The following is a 19758-nucleotide window of genomic DNA, read 5'->3' as shown; positions in this document are numbered from 1 at the left end:
CTATAATCCATAGGAAGAGATCAACCAAGATCCAAGCAGAAGGGATAACTAGAAATAACCTCAAAACATGACCAAGTTTAAGAAGTCGGACAACAGAAGGCAGGCGCTATAAGGGACCTAAGTTAGACCCAGAAAGCCATGACCTCAAGAAAATCAAATTATAGGCATCATATAAAAAAATGAAAAGAAGAGATTGGATAACAAGGCTCCAACACTCCCAAGATTCCAGAAAATGTCAGAATTATGTAGACAAGCAATCAACAAGCAAAAGCAAAATTGTTGTAATAAACAAATACCTAAGAGGCCACCTGAAGTCGACCCCAAAAGCCTAGGGAAAATACTTTGTTTTTTCAAAAAATAAAGTTGCTAACAGAAAAGCAACTATGAGTATCTGGCAGATAAAAATGACAAATCAAAAAGAGTTCAACGCCCACAGACCGGGCTATACACATCAGATATTCATAAACAAAAAACTACAACAAATTCAAAGATTCTCCAGTGGCAGCATCCTGGGGTGAAGGAGGACGAGTCTGAAGAGGCACCGCATCTACCGTCCCATCATCCCGGTTCAGAATTCGAACATCTAGATCAGACTCCGGCTGACCGACTTCAGCTGAAGTGGAGGAGGGCGGAATAACAGAAGTTTTGGCAGAGGATGCAGCTGGAGGGCTGACGTCATCATCATCATCAGGATCATCAGGGACAATCTTACCATCCTTAACAATGTTGTCTAAACTGAAGAGGGAAAGGTCAAGCTCAGGCGTAAGAACTCGAACTTGCTCCTTCAAATTCTCATAAGCAGCATTAACACTGCGTACAAGATGACCTTGAAGTTTGGCATAATCAACTCAGACAGATTCCAAACTCTCCCTGAGATCCATCATCTCCTTATAAGTAGTGACATAGCTCTCCTTATGCTTCAACGCCGTATCCTCAGCCAACTTTGAAGAGGCCGCCAAAGCAATAGCTCTAGTCTTTTCACCCTCCAACTCTTTCTCCAACCTGTTCACTTTCACCTCAAGCTCCTCCTTCAAACCATTAATCCGGTCAAACTCTGATTTGGCTTCTTCCATAAAGGCCTTTGTCGCATGGATAGGAAGATCTTGGGTGGTTCGGTAGAGAACTACCCCCATATGTGCCATCTTGATGCTGCTCCGAGTTATAAAATCCAAATGACGAAGAAGAGAAACATCGTCAGTAGGAATGACACCATAGGGACCGATCTACTGGTCGACAAATCCAACAGCGTCAAAATCAGGAGCATCTAGATTGAAGGGCTCATCAGTTCGAGGTCTTTTTAAAGGAGGAACGGCCGTAGTAGAAGAAACAGCAACAGAAGCCTGGGGAGGATCGAGCATATGGACCCGAGGGTAGGAATCATCCTCCTCGGTCCAGGAGAGCTCGGCACCGGTTATTTGGGAGGAACACTAACGTGGCGGAAATTGGCTAATTAAGAATTGATATAAGTTGTGCATTAGAAGTATAGTTCTTAACCAACCAGAAATCCGCTTATCAATTTAGAAAGGTTGTCACAAAAATTAAAATTAAAATATTGGGAGTATGAATCCCAGGTCGTCTCCTAACGAGTTGCAGAAAGGTGTGCTATTTTATTAATCAGATATTTTCAGAAAGAGTTTGAGTTGAATAAACAGGAAATTAAATTGGGGAAATTAAGTAATTTAAATAAAAGCCTTGACTGGGAGTAGATTAGTTGGAAGCCCTATTCTTGTTGCAGTACTCTCAAGATTAATTGATAATTAAAGGTCGTTCTGTTTAGTTATCCCTTACTGAATAAGGGAAAGTCAAACAAGTTGGAATGATGTTTCTACTCACAATCCCAATCCGCTCACTTGGAAGGATTGGCGTTAGTGACTAGAGAGCCATCCAACAGTAAACCCAATTACAATCTCTCTTTTGAGTATTCCAACTCAAGGATTCCTTTCAATCAACTCTCCATCAAGTTAGGGGACTACTCGTTCATTGTGAATATGGAACACATAACATAGGAAAGGGGACTAATGAAAGACATGATAAATAAACTCAAAGGAATCAATTAAAAATAAAAGTAACTCTTGTATTAATAAATTCTAAAATAATCCAATAGTAAAATTGAGTAAATTAAATGACATGGAAGAGTAAAGCCAAGTAAAGAAAACGAACTAGAATGACAAAGTCTTGATGAGGTAATAACTCTTCTCGATATCCCAATGCAAAGAACAATAGAAAATAAAAATCCTAAGAACTATGAGTGTGTAGAGAGAAAACCTAGAGGATGAGTAAAACTAGATCTAAAAACTAAAACTGTGTAGAATGAATGTTGTTTTTGGTTTCTGCATGTTCTCTGGCTCTAGTCTGCTTTTCTGGGCCGAAAACTGGGTCAAAACAGGGCCCAAAATCACCCCCAGCGAATTTTGCAGATTATGCAGATCGCGCATGTCACGCGATCGCGTCATTCATGCGGACGCGTCATGTGGCGTTTTGCTTTGCCACGCGGGCGCATCGTCCACGCCTCCGCGTCACTTGTGCTATTCCAATCCGCGCGGTCACGTGAGCCATGCGGCCGCGTCACTGCGATTTCCTTTCTTCCGCGCGGTCGGGTGAGCCATGCGGCCGCGTTACTTCTCGCTGGTCATCTCCTTAATTTCTTGTGTTCCTTCCATTTTTGCAAGCTTCCTTTCCAATCTCCAACTCATTCATGCCCTATAAAGCCTGAAACACTTAACACACAGATCACGACATCGAATGGAATAAAGGAGAATTAAAATACATAATTAAAAGTCTCTAGGAAGCAAGTTTTCAATCATGTAATAATTTTAGGAAGGAAATATAAATGCATGCTAATCATATGAATAAGTGGGTAAAGATCATGATAAAACCACACAAGTAAACACATTATAAACCATAAAATAGTGGTTTATCAACCTCCCCACACTTAAACATTAGCATGTCCTCATGCTTAGTTGAAGGAGATAAAATAAATGAGTAGGAACATGTAAAACTCATGCAATGCAATGCAACCTATATATATGAATGCAACTATATGATTTTTGTCCACTTGATCAATAATAAATAAGCTCTTCAAAATAATTACAAATCAAATTTCACTAATTCAATTCTCATGCAGTAAGAACAGATAAAAATGCAAGAAGGCAGCTCATGAAAGCAGGGAACATAGAATTTTAAGCATTGAACCCTCACTAATGATGTATGTACGCTCTAATCTCTCTAGTGTAAAGGGCAATCACTCTATCCTTCTCTAATCACGCTTTCTAATTTTTGTTCTTCTCCTAATCAATCAACAACATTCGATATACCAATGCAAACATCATAAGATCTTTTCAAGGTTGTAATGGGGCCAAGGTAATGGTAAGGATACATATATGGCTAAGTAAGCTTATAAACTGAATCTTTAATTAACCTAAGCTTTAACATAACCTATATATATATATATATATATATATATATATATATATATATATATATATATATATATATTCTATATAACTTTAGAATTCATACCTAGCTACCCAGAATTTCTTTTCACATTCCATACTCATGTATCAACTTTTATTTTAATTTTATCATACATGCATTGACCCTTGAATTCTGAACTTAATATTGGGGTAATTTTGTCCCCTTATTTATTTATTGAATATTTTTGATTTTTTTTATATAATCATAAAAATAAACACAGCTTATCAATGCACATAGATTTTTAATTCTTATAGTCTCACATAAGTAGGTATCCAAATTTCCATTATATTATCATGACACATTCCCTTATTATATTTTGTTCCCACAATTTCCCATACTTAATTAGCACACACAATTCTATCTTAAGCTAACCATAGATTCAGTTTGGGATATATAATTGTTTTTCCACTTAAGGCTAGTATTGTGGTAAAATATAGAACAAATGGGATTTAAAGGCTCAAAGTGGCTAACAAAGGTAATTGAAAGGGTATGCTTAATTTGGATAAGTGAGCTAAACAATTAATGGCCTCAATCATATGCAAACATATAAATATAATAAATATTGGACATATAGGATGAAACAAAATATAGATTACAATCATAGAGAAGTAAACACACAATAATAAAATAATTATGGTTAAATAATGTAACCATGCATAAAGGCTTAAATCTCACAGGTTGTGTGTTCTTTAGCTCAAAAATCATGTTCCAAATACAACTTCAAGCAAATTTAACATAAAAATTTAATTAAAATTAGTGAAATTTTGTTCCAAAAATAGAGTCTTAGATGAAACTTATTGTCTTTTCAATCAAGTAGAACATGCATGCAACTAATCTATTACTATGCAATTTATCCTATTCTACAAAAGAAAAACTAACTAAATATCCTAATTTATTGGTGTTTAGGGAAGAGAAATTACCTCCGGAAGTCAGGTACTGACCGACCTCCCCACACTTAAGGCTTTGCACTGTCCTCGGTGCCATCTGTCAGGAACAGGGGTGGGCTGGTAGCAATATCTCCACAGTCGGGACCATCATGGCTCCCTATGCTGGTAAAAGAAGTGGAGTCCGGGGTATCTGAGTCCTTGAATTTTTCCATGACCAGCTCCTTGAGGTATGTGAATCGGCGCTTGTTACGGCGCTCTCTCATCTTAGCTTTGTGTTCCTGCCGATCCAACCTTTCGAGTATCTGATGGAGCAGTTGGTCTGTGGTAGGTGCTTGTGGTACGGAAGGAGGAATGTCTTGAGCCGATTCAGTGGGATGGCTTGTAGTGGCTGCTGAGGGTCTGATATATTTCCCATTAGGGACATATTGATCATCCCATGGAAGTATGGCTTTGGTGTCCCTAGCTCTGAAAGAGACTCCGGCTGCTGAGACGAGATCTGAGACCAAGGCGGGAAAAGGTAAGTTGTCCGCGATTTGTACGTGTCCCATGGCATTCTGGATGTGTCTTGGGAGGTTCAGAGGCTAGTCTGTAAGGATGCACCATAGTAGAACGGCCATGTCCGCAGTGAAGGAGGACTCGTGGGTGCTCGGAAAGACATAATGGGACATGATCTGTGCCCATACGCGAGCCTCCAAGGTAAGTGCCGAAGTCAAAATTCCCTTAGGGCAGGTACGATGGTATCCGTAGATCCATCGGCTACCAGGTAGTGCGATAACTCTGAGAACGGCATCCCGGTCAAATTGGTATGTCTGGCGCTTGAGTGCGGCTTCTTGAAAGGCGTCCAAACCTTCTGGAATAGGGGGAAGACCTAGAGCCTTTTGAATGGCCTCTTCTGTAATGGAGACTTGCTTCTGACGGACAAAGACAAACTGCAGGGTTGGCAGGTTGAAGTTGGAGTAGAACTCGACTACCCAAGAAAGATTGACCTGCCTCAGCTGTCTCTGTAGGAAACCCCATTGTCTTTGTGCAATTTGCGGCTCAACAAAGGTAGCGATATGGTTTGGGAGGAGAAGAAGGTATTCGTTGTTGTAGCTCCTTTCTGCTAGGATGGGGAACATCTGCTCACAGTAGCGATTGGAAAATCGTGCAGTGTCCTTTGTTGGGAAGGCTTTTTCTTTATCATCAACCTTTATAATCCTCTTAAGTCTCTTTGTTGAAGGTTTAACCGCAGTTGAAGAGGGTTCTGCCACTAATGCCCTTTTTGTTCCTCTTCTTGCCGTGGATTTGGGAGTAGCTTTCTCTTTTCCTTTCTTGGTGGCCATTCTGAAAAAGGGAAGAGAAAGTAAATTAAATTCAAAGAGATAGAGCAAGGAAGAGAACGGAAAAGGGTGGTTATAAATGCACAGTAAAAGGTAAATGATGTTAACACATGGTCATGACTACATGTGAAAAGTCATCAATGGAAAATAGTTAGTGCATATGATGACAAGTGAATGCAAGGTGTTTATTGGTATGCTGGCAAAGGCATGAGTAGCATAGATCAATCATCACTCGAAACAAACCATCACGGTTGTATTGACAATTATTTATAACGAATAAAATATAAAAGGGTTCTTGTGAAAAACGGGCATTCAATAGTAGAGCAGAATAACGTAGAAAAAGTGCAAAATGCCATATGGGTTTTTTCACAAACACATAGCATGCATGGTGAAATAAGGTATGGAAAGTATTAAATTGAACATGCAAGCAACCCTTTAAAAATTAATATATAATTGCCAAACAAGTTTAGAACAATCCACAAGCATATAATAAGAAATAATGACTCAAATAAATTTCTAACACCAAGTAAAAAGGAAGAAAATATGAATAATGAAAGTAAAAAGAAAAGAAAAGAAGATAACATAGAAAACTAAGAAGATAAATAGAAAAGTAAGGAGAGAAGAAGAAAAAGAAAACCTTGTTAATGGGGGAGAGAGAGAGAGAGTGAGGGTGTAAAAAGTGAGAAAGAGGGAAGAAGGAAGAAGGGAGGAAGAAGAAATAAGGAGGGAAAAGAGAAAATAGGATTTGAGGAGAAAAAGATAAGATAAGTGGCAAATCAGGGAAGTTGTGCGGTGCAATCGACGCGGTCACGTGGGGCACGCGGTCGCGTAACTTGCGCTAATACTGAGTGATGCGGTCGCGTCGGTCACGCGGTCGCGTGACCCGTTTTATGCCACTGGCGCGAGGGCAGCCTCGCACTCGCACAACTCTCTGTTGAAAATCAGTAATTGCCAAATATTGGGTGACGCGATCGCGTGGGGCATGCGATCGCGTGAGTGGCCATTAGAAGGATATGACGCGGTCGCGTCGGTCACGCAGCCGCGTGGGAAGGATTGTGCGTTCAGCACCAATCCAGCACCACTCTAGCACAACTTTCGGTCGTGCACCCTTTTGACGTCGAATTCTAGGGCACGTGGTCGCGTGGGTCACGCGGTCGTGTGGGAGGCCAATGTTCCCATGTGACGTGGACGCGTCGGCGATGTGGTCGCGTGGGGCGATTTGTGCCATTGGCACGCCTCCAGCCACGCTCCTACATGACTCTCTGTTTGTTTTTATTTTCTCCCATCTCCTTGCGACGCGGACGCATTAATGATGCGGTCGCATTGCGGAACCTTTTTTTTTTAAATAAAAGTATGTAAATGCAGATGCACAAAATATACTAATAAAGAGAAGAGTTATTAAGTAGAAAAAAACTAAAAATAAAGAAAAGAACGATCATACCATGGTGGGTTGTCTCCCACCTAGCACTTTGCTTTAACGTCCGTAAGTTGGACGCTCCATTAGCTCAATCTTAGGCTATGTGAGGATCTTCCAGGAGGAAGATCTCGAGCTCCTTGTTTTTCTGCATCCGCTCTCCATGGTACAGCTTTAAACGATGTCCATTAACTTTGATAAGTTCAGAGCTGGAAGGATGGCTTAGGTGATAAACTCCGTACGGTTCGGCCTTCTCTACTCTGTATGGACCTTCCCATCTTGATCTCAACTTGCTTGGCATGAGCCTCAGTTGAGATTTGTAAAGGAGGACTAAGTCTCCAGGTTGAAACTCTTTTCTCTTAATGTGCTGATCATGTACAGCCTTCATCTTCTCCTTGTATAGTCTTGAATTCTCATAAGCTTCTAGGTGAAGGCTTTCTAATTCTTGCAGTTGCAATTTCCTTTCAGCTCCGGCTTCCTCAATTCCCATGTTGCACTCCTTTACTGCCCAAAAGGCTTTGTGCTCGACTTCAACAGGGAGATGACAGGCCTTTCCATAGACTAAGCGGAAAGGACTCATCCCAATGGGTGCCTTGAATGCGGTCCTGTACGCCCAAAGTGCATCTTGTAGCCTGGTGCTCCAATCTCTTCTATGAGGTTTGACTATCTTCTGTAAGATACGCTTTATCTCTCTGTTTGACACCTCGGCTTGACCATTAGTCTGAGGATGGTATGCTGTTGCAACCTTATGAATTATTCCATGCTTCTTCATTAATCCTGTTAGTCTCCTGTTACAAAAATGGGTGCCTTGATCGCTTACGATTGCTCATGGTGATCCAAAGTGACAAATAATGTGGTTTTTCACAAAGGAAACAACAATGTTAGCATCATCAGTGTGGGTAGGAATGGCTTCCACCCATTTGGAAACATAATTCACAGCTAACAATATATAAAAATAACCATTAGAATTTGGAAATGGACCCATGAAGTCAATGCCCCAAACGTCAAAAATTTCACAGAAAAGCATAATTTGTTGAGGCATCTCATCCTTCCTGGATATATTACCAAATTTTTGGCATGGGAAACAAGATCTACAAAATTCAGCAGCGTCTCTAAAAAGTGTAGGCCACCAGAATCCACAGTCTAAGATTTTTCTAACTGTTCTTTGAGGGCCAAAATGTCCTCCACTCTTAGATGAGTGACAGGCCTCTAAGATGGACTGGAATTCTGATTGAGGCACACACCGTCTAATTACCTGGTCAGTGCCACATCTCTATAAATATGGGTCATCCCATATATAATATTTAGACTCGCTTTTCAGCTTGTCTCTTTGATGCTTAGAAAAGTTTGGAGGAAAAGTGCGACTAACTAGATAATTAGCTACAGGTGCATACCAAGGGACTACCTCGGATACTGCTTGCAGGTTATCAAATGGGAAATTATCAGCTATAGGAGTAGGGTCATCTGAAATGTGCTCAAGGCGACTTAAGTGGTCTGCCACTAAATTCTGGTTGCCACTCCTATCCTTAATTTCTAAATCAAATTCTTGTAATAGTAGTATCCAACGTATAAGCCTTGGTTTGGACTCCTTTTTAGCTAATAGATACTTTAGAGCTGCGTGGTCTGAGTACACTACTACCTTCGTACCAAGTAAATAGGCTCGGAATTTATCCAGAGAAAAAACAATAGCAAGAAGCACTTTCTCAGTAGTAGTGTAATTGGATTGTGCTGCATCTAGAGTTTTAGATGCATAAGCAATAACAAAAGGATCCTTACCTTCACCCTGAGCCAATGCTGCTCCTACTGCATGGTTGGAAGCGTCACACATTATTTTGAATGGCTGGCTCCAGTCTGGTCCTCTCACAATTGGAGCTTGAGTCAGGGTGGTCTTCAGCTTATCAAACGCTTGTTTGCAATCTTCACTGAACTCGAATTCAATATCCTTCTACAATAGTTTGGATAAGGGAAGTGCTACCTTACTGAAGTCCTTAATGAATCTCCTGTAAAAACCTGCATGGCCAAGGAACGAGCGGACTTCCCTCACAGAAGAGGGGTAAGGTAAACTAGAAATAACATCCACCTTTGCTGGATCTACAGAAATGCCAGTATGAGATACAACATGTCCTAGTACAATCCCTTGTTTAACCATAAAGTGACATTTTTCAAAATTTAATACAAGGTTTGTACTGACACATCTATCTAATACTCTAGATAATCCATCTAAGCAAAGGCTAAATGAATCACCATAAACACTAAAATCATCCATAAAAACTTCCATACAGTCCTCAATAAGATCAGAGAAAAGACTCATCATGCACCTTTGAAGGTAGCTGGTGCATTGCACAAGCCAAAGGGCATTCTCTTGTAAGCATAAGTCCCAAAAAGACATGTAAAAGTAGTCTTTTCCTGATCCTCAAGAGCTATATGAATCTGGAAAAACCTGTGTAACCATCTAGAAAACAATAATGTGATTTACCTGACAGGCGATCCAGCATTTGATCAATGAATGGAAGAGGATAGTAATCCTTACGGGTTGCTTGGTTGAGGCGTCTGTAATTAACGCAGACCCTCCAAGCGTTCTATACTCTGGTTGCTATGAGCTCTCCATGCTCATTTTTCACTGTAGTGACTCCAGACTTCTTTGGCACTACTTGTACTGGGCTTACCTATTCACTGTCTGAGATAGGATAGATGATATCTGCCTCCAGTAGTCTGGTCACTTCCTTTTTGACAACCTCTAAGATAGTGGGGTTTAGTCTTCTCTGGGGTTGACGAACGGGCCTTGCTCCCTTTTCTAAAAATATTCTGTGCTCACATACTTGAGGGTTGATGCCTACTATATCTGCCAAACTCCACCCAATTGCCTTCTTGTGCTTCCTCAGCACACTAAGTAACTGCTCTTCTTGTTGAGAAGTGAGTTCCCTTGCAATGATAACTGGACACTGTTGCTTGTCCTCAAGGTAAGCATATTTGAGGTGTGGAGGAAGGGGTTTTAATTCTAACTTTTGGTCATGGTCAGGCTCTGGGTTGTTTGGAGCTGGCAACAATGGGAAAGCACTGTCATTGTCCTCTGAGAATGTCGCTACACTTGGACCTTGTCCTATGTGCTTCTCTTCCAATTCCTCCTGGTGAACTTCAGCTACAGTTTCATCTATGATGTTACACTGGAAGATAGAATGATCTTCTAGAGGGTGCTTCATAACTCCATTCAGATTGAAACGTACTAATCGGCCATCTATTTCAAAAGAGTATGTTCCTGAAAAGGCATCCAATTTAAACTTAGATGTCTTCAGGAATGGTCTTCCAAGTAGGATTGAAGATGGCTTCTCTGAGTTATTTTGGGGCATCTCCAGAATGTAAAAATCAGTGGGGAATGTGAGTCCTTTAATGCCCACGAATACATCTTCAGCAACTCCAACCACTGTAATAATGCTCTTATCTGCTAGCACAAAATGAGCTGCCGACCTTTTTAAGGGAGGGAGCCTCAAAATATCATATATAGACAAAGGCATTATACTCACACATGCTCCTAAATCACACATGCAGTCAGAAATTATCACACCACCAATAGTACAATTAACTATACAAGGACCTGGGTCACTACACTTTTCAGGTAAACCTCCCATTAAAGCAGATATGGAACTACCTAAAGGAATAGTTTCTAATTCATTAATTTTGTCTTTATGTATACACAAATCTTTTAGAAACTTTGCATATTTAGGTACCTGTTGAATAACATCAAAAAGAGGAACAGTTACCTCAACCTTTTTGAATATCTCTACCATTTTGGGATCAGGTTCCAGCTGCTTCCTGGGCTTGCTTGCAAGTTGTGGAAATGGGATAGGAGTGGTGTCTCCTACAGTATCTGCGCCGTGTGGTACTTCCTCCTGTGGTTGAACTTCTTCTTTTTCAGCTATGTCCTGTATGTCCTCTTCCTCTTCAGCATCTTCTATTTCCACTACCTCTTCAGCTGAGGCGTGTTCTGGTAGGCTTGGCTCCTCCTGATTTCTCTCCTGTAGTGTGGTTCCAGACCTCAAGGTGATGGCATTAATGCCACCCTTGGGATTGGGTAATGGTTGAGAGGAGATTCCACTGGAGCTCAAAGGCTGGTAATTGGAGTTATTCATTGATCCAATCTGTGAGACAAGAGCTTGCAAAGTAGCGTTCAGACCATTTAGAGTGGCATTAATGTTATTTTCCATGGTCTGTTGTCTCCGATCAATGGATTGTAGTAAATCATCATTAGAAGATGAGGAAGGATAAGTAATTTGAGAGGTCTGCTGTTGGGTATTCTGTGGTCCTTGGGACTGTCTCAGGTGAGGTACTCTGTAAGGCTGGTTCTAGTTCTGCTGCCTGTTATTGTTATTATTCTACCTCTGATTTCCCTGATTGTTTCTGCCTCCTCTGTTGTTGTTGTCCCTCCAATTCTGGTTAGAATTGTCCTGCCATCCATGGTTGTAATTGCCACCATGATTGTACCCTTGGTTGGGGCGGTCATAGAAGTTATGAGTGGCTGCTACGGTGTTATCTTCCTGCTGAAGCTACGGACACTCATCAGTATAGTGGCTATAATCAGCATAGATTCCGCAAACTCTCTGTGGGACTAACTGTTGGTTTTGCTGTGGTGGAGAAGGTTGAGCTTGCTGAACTTGTTGTTGATTCAATTGCATCTGCTTCAGCAAGTTGGTCATTTCACAGATACTCTGAGTCAGAGCAGCAGTCTCTCTGCTAGAGGATACTTCTGCAATGGCTTTTGAACGGCCTTGTTTCTGCCTGTGATTCCGAGTAGATTCAGCTAAGTCGCTGATCAATTACCATGCCTCATCAGTGGTCTTGTACTTTTTCATAGACCCATTGCTAGCACTTTCCAATATGGTCTTATCTTGGGGCCTCATGCCTTGTGTGACATAACCGAGTAATACTATCTTGTCAATCATATGGTGGGGGCATACTTCCAGAAGATTATTGAAGCGCTCCCAGTATTCATAGAGAGTCTCAGATTCATCCTGAACAATCATGGAAATGTCTTTCCTCAGTTTATCAGTAACTTCAGCTGGAAAAAGTTTTTCCAAGAATTCTCTTCTCAGTGTATCCCAGTTGGATACAGTTGCTGCTGGTTGGGTGTAGTACCACTCTCTTGCCTTCCCCTCAAGATAAAACGGGAAAGCTTTCAACAAAATTGAAGTTTTATCTGCACCATCACGCCTGACAGTAGAACAGGCTGCTTGAAAATCTCTCAGGTGCTTGATAGGCTCTTGAGCAGGCAAGCCATGAAACTTGGGCATCAAATTGAGCAGTGCGGTCTTTATTTCAAAGTCTATAGCCACCGCTGGGTGATGCGCTTGAAATGGTTGCATTGTAAAATCAGGGGCTCCAGCCTCTTGGATAGTAACTCTCCTAGCTGCTACTATGTTACCTGTATGTAAATCAACCAAATCTGTAGAACGGGGACTGGTTTCTTTCTCAAGTGACGTTTCAGATCCGCCCTCAGAGAGGACTAACTGACGCCGAGCATGCCTTATTCGTGAAATAGTTCATTCAATCTCAGGATCGAATATTACCAAGTTTGGATCAGGAAGTGAACGCGTCATCTAACGAAAGAAACAAGCAGCTCATGGTAGCAAGATAAAATAAAATGCAAATAAATAAAATCCAATTAATAACTTTAGCACTCTATTGCAACTCCCCGGCAATGGCGCCAAAAATTGACGTGGCAGAAATTGGCTAATTAAGAATTGATATAAGTTGTGCATTGCAAGTATAGTTCTTAACCAACCAGAAATTCGCTTATCAATTTAGAAAGGTTGTCACAAAAATTAAAATTAAAATACTGGGAGTATGAATCCCAGGTCGTCTCCCAATGAGTTGCAGAAAGGTGTGCTATTTTATTAATCAGATATTTTCAGAAAGAGTTTGAGTTGAATAAACAGGAAATTAAATTGGGGAAATTAAGTAATTTAAATAAAAGCCTTGACTGGGAGTAGATTAGTTGGAAGCCCTATTCTTGTTGCAGTACTCTCAAGATTAATTGATAATTGAAGGTCGTTCTGTTTAGTTATCCCTTACTGAATAAGGGAAAGTCAAACAAGTTGGATTGATGTTTCTACTCACAAGTCCGAATCCGCTCACTTGGAAGGATTGGCGTTAGTGACTAGAGAGCCATCCAACAGTAAACCCAATTACAATCTCTCTTTTGAGTATTCCAACTTAAGGGTTCCTTTCAATCAACTCCCCATCAAGTTAGGGGACTACTCGCTCATTGTGAATATGGAACACATAACATAAGAAAGGGGACTAATGAAAGACATGATAAATAAACTCAAAGGAATCAATTAAAAATAAAAGTAACTCTTGTATTAATAAATTCTAAAATAATCCAATAGTAAAATTGAGTAAATTAAAGGACATGGAAGAGTAAAGCCATGTAAAGAAAACGAACTAGAATGACGAAGTCTTGATGAGGTAATAACTCTTCTCGATATCCCAATGCAAAGAACAATAGAAAATAAAAATCCTAAGAACTATGAGTGTGTAGAGAGAAAACCTAGAGGAGGAGTAAAACTAGATCTAAAAACTAAAACTGTGTAGAATGAATGTTATTTTTGGTTTCTGCATGTTCTCTGGCTCTAGTCTTCTTTTTTGGGCCGAAAACTGGGTCGAAACAGGGCCCAAAATCGCCCCCAGCGAATTATGCAGATTATGCAGATCACGCATGTCACGCGATTGCATCATTCATGCGGACGCGTCATGCGGCGTTTTGCTTTGCCACGCGGGCGCGTCGTCCTCGCCTCCGCGTCACTTGTGCTATTCCAATCCGCGCGGTCGCGTGAGCCATGCGACCGCGTCACTGCGATTTCCTCTCTTTCGCGCGGTCGCGTGAGCCATGCGGCCGCGTCACTTCTCGCTGGTCATCTCCTTAATTTCTTGTGTTCCTTCCATTTTTGTAAGCTTCCTTTCTAATCTCCAACTCATTCATGCCCTATAAAGCCTGAAACACTTAACACACAGATCACGACATCAAATGGAATAAAGGAGAATTAAAATACATAATTAAAAGTCTCTAGGAAGCAAGTTTTCAATCATGGAATAATTTTAGGAAGGAAATATAAATGCATGCTAATCATATGAATAAGTGGGTAAAGATCATGATAAAATCACACAATTAAACACATTATAAACCATAAAATAGTGGTTTATCAAACACGAGAAGACCCTTCCCCAGCCACTCTGGCCGAGATGTTTTGGGCCGCAGTAGCCTTCCTCGCCTTTTTAAAGGCTTTCATAGAGTCATTGTTCTTGGCCATCTCTGAAAAACAAAATCAACCATAGAAGCAGATTATAAACTAGAAAAATAAGGAAGCAAAGTAAAAATAGAGCAAAATATATTGATATTTACCCAGCGCAGTTCGGACAAGGGATGGATCCCCTAAAAACTTCTTGGTATCAAGATGGGGAGGTTCCCCCCATATATCCTCCATGACATTTACAAAAGCCTGCTCGACCTCGTCAAGCATCTCCCACGAGTACTGAGACACTACCACATTCTTTTGCCAACACCAGGGGAAGGCAGGTTCACTATTTGCTTCTAAGAAAAACGGTTGAGTTCCCTCAACAGTTCAGACCTTAAAAAAGTAATTCTTAAAGTCCCTAAAGGACTCGTCATACATAGAAAACACTTTGTGTCCCTCGGCAGATCGAAAAGAAATCCAAGAGGCTTTCTTTTTCGAGGAAATCCCGGGCTTAGTCAAAACAAAAAGATAAAGAAAGAGAGTCTGAGAAGGTGTGACGTCCAGCTCTTGGCAAAGCAACTTAAAAATCTTAATAAAACCCCAGGAGTTCGGATGGAGTTGGGATGGAGCTATATTACACGACCACAACAAGTTGGTCTCAAAGGAAGTGAAAGAAAAAGTAATATTCAAATGGCTGAAAAAATAGTCATAAGCATAAAAGAAGGGACGCTCCCCCCGGGTCAGAGCAGGAAAGCAAACCCTCTCATCAGAATCAGGCGCTACGAATTCATAGTTCTTTTCCTAATCCATATCCTTACAGAGCCGGTGATATTTCCTAAGCTCCACACAAAACTCAGCATTTACCACGGAAACACACATCAACACAAGGGAGTCCAACCAGTCGAACATCTCCTCAGGAACCTTAGAAGACGTCTCAACAATATTTTTGCGAGAAGACATGGCCAACTAGTCCTACAAACAAGAAAAGAAAATGGATTACTAACCAAAAACAACTCGGACAAACATGACTCAGAGCAATACAAAACAGTAAAAGGAAAATCCAAAGACGCACATCAAGGTCCAGGGGCATCCTTTGGAGGCAGGGACAGAGTAAGGAGGACTCAGAAAGAAGTCTATAAAGATACACCCTAAAACCCTCAGAGAAATCCCCTTCCAGACAATCAACACTCCGAGAAGAAAATTACAAACCAAATAAGTCATCCATAGCCACCTCTCAAACTACAGCTTCAGTCTATCAGCAAAAGGAACTACCAACCAACAAAATATGTCAAGCGGAAATCATCAAAGACCCAACCGTCCTTCAGAATCAAACAAGCCATTATCCCAAAAGGCTACAAAATCAAATAATACAGAAACAGGCAACAAACATGCAAAGCCCTAAAAAGCTTCAACCATCAGGAGAAACGCCAAGAATATACATAAGGTCGAAAGAAAGCCAGAAAAAATACATCACAGTGACAAACAAGCACAAGAAATACGAAAAGGTTCAAGATTTCCAACATACACTCAAGCAAAATCAAAACTTTACCAAGAAATAAGAACAACGGAAAGAAGAAACAACCTAAAAAAGGAGAAAGCTCCAAAGAAATTGAAGACGGAGAGGCGGAATCCGGAATCACCTTTTCGAGCAAAGAAAGCACCAACAACCACCAATGGCGTTATAGAAAGAAGCGTAAAGACGCACGAACAAAAATCCCAAAGGAACAAGGAAGTACAAACAAAACGGAAGAATAAGAAAGAAAAGGGGGAAGTTACAGCGAGCAACGGTGAAGAGAAAATAGAAAAAGAGAAAGTCTTGATGCAATTCAAAAAATAAAACAAAGAAAGCGGGAGACAAAGAAATGAAACGATTAGTTAATGGGGCATTAAAAACCCTTGCACGTTCCCAAGACAGGGAACACCTGTTTTCAAAAATCAAAGAAAAGGAAAAAATGCTCCATATTCAGAAGAGGGTCTCTACACAAAAGAAGTCGACAAATGCTCGAGTTCGGCTTCCCCAGAGAAGGACTGAAGTCCTCAAAAAAGGAAGACCACGCTCGAGCAGGGGTACTGTTCATACTCTGGGTTGAGATGTCCGACCCGGGATGATCGACGACAAGCCGACCAACCTCTTCAAGTCAGGACTGTCCGACCTCTTCTCAAAGAGCTCGGCCAAATCACCAAGAAAAGCCCAAAAAGGGCCCAAACAGAGGAACACGACCCAAATCCAAAGGCAGCCTAAGCCTATAGAGATAAGGGCGGTTCCCTTGAAGATAAGATGACTTCACTAAAAGATAAGATAAGATAACTAACTTATCTCCAGAAAGGTCACTCCTCATCATTATAAATACACTGGAGCACCCAGGTATAACTCATACTCTGATTCTACTAAAAACCTGCTTAATACCCTTGCTAACTTAAGCATCGGAGTCCCTTGCAGGTACCACCACCCTCCGGTGACTATGGATCAGAAGCATAGCGAGTCCAACAAGTCGGACATGGCAGCTCTTGCCGCTGCCCACCAGCTGGACACGTCATCTCCGACCAGTACAGAAGATCTCATCTGAGATCGACCTACAGTTTCAGGTAACCCTCGGAACACTTATACTGGCTATTTTCAAATTCATATAGCTCTTGAAGATCAGGAGAAAACTACTTTTACATGTCCCTTTGGAACGTATGCATACAAGAGGATGCCTTTTGGCTTATGTAATGCACCGGCTACGTTCCAAAGATGCATGATGATCATTTTCTCAGATCTTCTTGAGAACTGTATGGAAGTTTTCATGGATGACTTTAGTGTGTATGGTGATTCGTTTAACCTTTGCTTGGATAGTTTAGCTAGAGTATTAGACATGTGTGTTAGTTCAAACCTTGTATTGAATTTTGAAAAATGTCATTTTATGGTAAAACAAGGTATTTGTTCCGAGGGTTACCTGAAACCGTAGGTCGATCTCGGACGAGATCTTTTGTACTGATCGGCGATGACGTGTCCGGCTTGTTTGACGGGCTATGCTACTGATCCTTTGTCACCGCCTTTATCTCTATAGGCTTGGACTGCCTTTGGATTTGGGTCGTGTTCCTCTGCCTGGGCCCTTTTTGGGCTTTCCTGGTGATTTGGCCGAACTCTTTGAGAAGAGGTCGGATAGCCCTGAACTGAAGAGGTCGATCACCATGTCGCCAAACAACCCGGGTCGGGGAGCTCGACCCAGGGTATGAACAGTGCTCCTGCTCGAGTACGGCCTTCCTTTTGAGGTCGATTCCTTTAGCCTTTAGGACTTCAATCCTTCTCTGGTAAATCCGAGATCGAGCACTTTGGTTAATCCCGCTGAAGCTTTTTGAATGTGAAGCGTTTCGCTTCTTTTAGTTTGAAAGTGCGCGCTTTGCATTTGTACTCTTGTCTTAGGAACGTGCGGGATTTTTAAATGCTCATTAATTTCTCCTTTGCCATTTCCCTCTTTTCTCTTGTATTTTCGAATCCTTCTTTTCAGTTTCTTTTGCTTCCGAACTTTTCGCTTCTGCTTTTGCTTTTGTTTCTCTCATCCCTTTGCGTTCCGTCGTTTTTGCTTTGAGGTGCTTCTTCTATTCGCTTCGATGCAAGGGTGCTTCGTTTCCACCGTTTCCTCCAAACCTTTTCCTCACGCTCGTCTTTTCTTCCTCTTTACAGGTTAGTACTTTTTCTTCCTTTTTAGTTGTTTTTCTTTACATTCGCTTAATCTTGGAGAAAGTTTGGATTTTTTCGCTATTGCTGTGTCTTATTGTTGTTGTAATGTGTGTTCTAGGATTTTCTTTCGTCTTTTTGCATGAACCTTTTCGCCTTTTCCTGATGGTTGAAGCTTTTAGGGTTTTGCATGTTTCTTTTTACCACTTCTAATTGTTTTTTGATGTTTTCTGAGTTTTGTAAACTGCACCTGTTTACTTCTGAGAAGATTGCCTCTTGATTTTTGTCCTGTTGATAATTTTCTTTGCTGATGGGTTTGTAGAAGACGACGGTTTTTTGCGTCTTTCTTCCCTGGAGCATTTTCTTAGAGTCTTTGCTGGGATGTTTAGTCTTTGTAATCTTTTCTGAGTCTTTACTCTATGTCGCTGCCTCCAAAGGATGCCCCTGGACCTTGGTGTGTGTCTTGGGGTCTTCCTTTTACTATTTGTACTGCTCTGAGTCATGTTTTGTCTGAGCTATTTTGATTTTGCCTGAGTTGTTTTGGTATAGTAATCCATTTTCTTTTTCTTGTTGTAGGACTAGTTGGCTATGTCTTCTCACAAAAATGTTGTTGAGACGTCTTCTAAGGTTCCTGAGGGGATGTCCGACTGGTTGGACTCCCTTGTGTTAATGTGTGTTTCCGTGGTGAATGCTGAGTTTTGTGTGGAGCTTAGGAAACATCACCGACTCTGTAAGAATAGAGATCAAGAAAGGAACTATGACTTGGTAGCGCCTGATTCTGATGAGAGAGTTTGCTTTCCTGCTCTGACCCGTGGAGAACGTCCCTTCTTTTATGCTTATGACTATTTTTTTAGCCAACTGAATATTACTTTTCCTTTCACCTCCTTTGAGACCGATTTGTTGTGGTCGTGTAACGTAGCTCTGTCCCAGCTCCATCTGAACTCCTGGGGTTTTATGAAGATCTTCCAGCAGTTTTGCCAAGAGTTGGATGTCACACCTTCTCAGACTCTTTTTCTTTACCTTTTTGTTTTAACTAAGCCTGGGATTTCTTCGAAAAAGAAAGCCTCTTGGATTTCCTTTAGATCTACCCAAGGACATAAAATTTTTGCTATGTATGATGAGTCTTTTAGGAACTTTAAGAATTACTTTTTTAAGGTCCGATCTGTTGAGGGAGCTCGACCGTTTTTCTTAGAAGTGAATAATGAACCTGCCTTCCCCTTGTGTTGGCAAAAGAATGTGGTGGTGTCTCGATACACGTGGGAGATGCTTGATGAGGTCGAGCAAGCTTTTGTAAATATTTTGGAGGATATTTGGGGGAACCTCCCCATCTAGATACCAAAAAATATTTGGGGGATCCTTCCCTTGTCCGGGCTGTGTTGGGTATTGACCAATATATTTTGCTATGTTTTACTTTGCTTCTTTTTCTTTTCAGAAAATAACTTACTTCTTTGGTTGATTTGTTTTTCAGAGATGGCTAAGAACAATGATTCCATGAAGGCCTTTAAAAAGGCGAGGAAGGCTACAACGGCCCAAAACATCTAGGCCAAGGTGGCTGAGGAAGGGTCTTCTCGCATTCCTCTTAAACAACCTGTGCCGAGCTCTCCTGGACCTAGGAGGATGATTCCTACTCCTCGAGTTCATTTGGTCGACCCTCCCCAGGCTTCTACTGCTACCTCTTCTCCTACTGCCGTTCTTCCTTCAAAAAGACCTCGAACTGTTGAGCCCTTCAATCTAGATGCTCCTGATTTTGATGCTGTTGGTTTTGTTGACCAGC

At 41.2% G+C, this 19758-nt stretch overlaps 1 non-coding gene across 1 annotated transcript; it reads left to right on the top strand.

The window, feature by feature from the left end:
- Positions 1 to 12025: 12025 nt before the first annotated feature.
- Positions 12026 to 12133, top strand: LOC148553031 (small nucleolar RNA R71). The gene has a single exon (XR_015893311.1). It is a non-coding gene; the product is annotated as a small nucleolar RNA R71 (small nucleolar RNA).
- Positions 12134 to 19758: the final 7625 nt, after the last annotated feature.

This window comes from Arachis ipaensis, chromosome B7 (genome assembly GCF_059453495.1).
Source record: "Arachis ipaensis isolate K30076 ecotype BB chromosome B7, ASM5945349v1, whole genome shotgun sequence".
Classification (NCBI taxonomy): domain Eukaryota; kingdom Viridiplantae; phylum Streptophyta; class Magnoliopsida; order Fabales; family Fabaceae; genus Arachis; species Arachis ipaensis.
The sequence above is the reverse complement of the archived record's forward strand: the minus strand, read 5'-3'. Positions and strand labels throughout refer to the sequence as shown.